This window comes from Cryptomeria japonica, chromosome 7 (genome assembly GCF_030272615.1).
Source record: "Cryptomeria japonica chromosome 7, Sugi_1.0, whole genome shotgun sequence".
Lineage (NCBI taxonomy): Eukaryota > Viridiplantae > Streptophyta > Pinopsida > Cupressales > Cupressaceae > Cryptomeria > Cryptomeria japonica.
Genome location: NC_081411.1, coordinates 218,811,548 through 218,813,781, shown reverse-complemented (window position 1 = coordinate 218,813,781; position 2,234 = coordinate 218,811,548).

The following is a 2,234-nucleotide window of genomic DNA, read 5'->3' as shown; positions in this document are numbered from 1 at the left end:
TAGATGCAAGATGAGATAAAATGATGGATTACTATGAGCCCTTGTTCTCAAAACTAGCAGGTTTTATTAGAAGCTTCACATGCCCAAGTAGGAGATCATGCGAGCTATTTATTGGATGGTGACACATCTTGGAGAGGATGGTGACATATGGGATCTAATATGCACAGGGGTTTTATTTAATAACACATTAATGTCATGAGATGCATTAGTTTCTGTATGATGGGACAACTAGTTTGTCATTCAGAGTCATATTACTTCATATTTGGTCATTGGATCATATCGTGGTTACACATCCTATGTGTATGCGATTCAAAGGTGCTAGAAAACCATACATATATGTCAATGTCAACTTGAATTTCATCTTCAGAATACTACCTGCAACATATTAGTTTCACAAAATACAAAGAAAATTCTATAGGAAATCCAAACTCAACGAATGAAACTACTTGAAATGAACATCAAAATAAAATCCATATTATTACCTTCACGATTTAAGTCTCGCTATTCCCTAACTCCATTGTTCCTGGTTGCAGATGATTTGCTCTCAGATAAGAACTTGTAGCTTCCAAGATGGTATATGAAGAATGGACTGATAATTGATAGTTAAATAATACTATGATATGCAATGCAAATTATTTAAAGCTAAATTATTATGCTAAATGAGAAATGCTAAATTGCTAAATTGCTTCAAAATAAAAATTCACGGATGCATAAGTTTACTCAAATTGTTAACTTGAATATTAACTCTTTCTCAACTCAAACTCCTACCTTTAGAGACTTTTGAGAGGATAAGATGATGTGTTTGAGATCAACGGTCATGATCAGATCTGGAAATTTGGATGGTTGTGAGCAAAGGTGAAGGTTGAGAGAAAGGGGGAAGGAGAAGACAAGTGTCACTCATCTCACCTTGATTGAGTTGTAGAGCCAGGGAATCTAGGGATGGTTGGAGAAGATTTAGGTATGAGAGGACAAGTGGACTCAAGTCCTTCCTAAGATATAGGGATGTTTGAGACAATATAGAAGAAGGTTAGGAAATATGTGTACGTACATAATATTTCATTTATTTTGGAAGTTGGAGATAAGTGGCTAGTAAATATTTTATTTATTTTAATTTTGTTGAATTAGTTTAGCCACATGATGGATAAATTGGCAAAGGAAAAATGAAGTGGAGATGGAAGGTGAGTTAGAAAAGGGATTAAATAATTAAGAAATTATTTAATATTTGAGACTATAGGATAGAAGAATAACCATTAAATATTAGATATTTAATTGATTGATTAGAAGAATAATTAAATATTAGATATTTAATTAATTGATTAGAGGAATAAGATAAATTAATTAATTAATAAAATATTTCAATTAAATTAATTAATAGAAGGACATGAAATGAATTAAATAAATTAATCTTTTCAAATTAACTATTTAATAGAAGAATAATTATTAAATAAATATAAAATATTGATTTAATTGGTCATAGCAATTTTTATGTGTATACAATGTCTATCATGGTTTAGTATCCCATCCTAAGATGGGAAAGCTAGAGTATTGGAGACATGTGATGAAAAGTATTGACAAAAGCTCAAGCTCTCTCTCCTCACACAACTCGCATCCATCATCAATAACTTCAGTCTTGAGTTCACACATTTATATATGAGGATTCTCGCCAAAACTAAGATTCAAATGATGGCGCATTAAGGTTTTCAGCAACCCCAATCTATGGCAGATCATACGAGATCACCTTTCCAAGGTTCAATCTCTTCAACAACTATGATATTTTATTCCTCTAAGAGCACATTTCCTGTCTTTTGCAAACTGCACCCAGTTTGTCACCCATACTCTTCCTAATTTGTCACCCATTCTCTTTGTCAAATATATTAAATGCTTTAGCTGTTTCCTTCACAAGATGAGCATAAATATCAGGTTTTCTTGCAGGTTCAGATTGATCATCTTGCCTCTCTATCTTCCTCAAGCCACAATATCCTATAATCAACCCATGATTTTCGGGTTCTCCATAAATGTCGACCTACTTACCAACTACCACATCGACGGGCACTTTACTGACCTCTTCATGTTTTCCGCTTTTCATCCTTGTTGACATCAACCTCTACTCAAACTTAAATGTCAATTTGGCATCATTCACCAACCAAGACACACTACTGGTTTAGCTCACCTTACTAGTATAAGCTAATCGGTTTAGCTTCAAGCCTGCTAACATCTTCTCTATTAGTGGATCA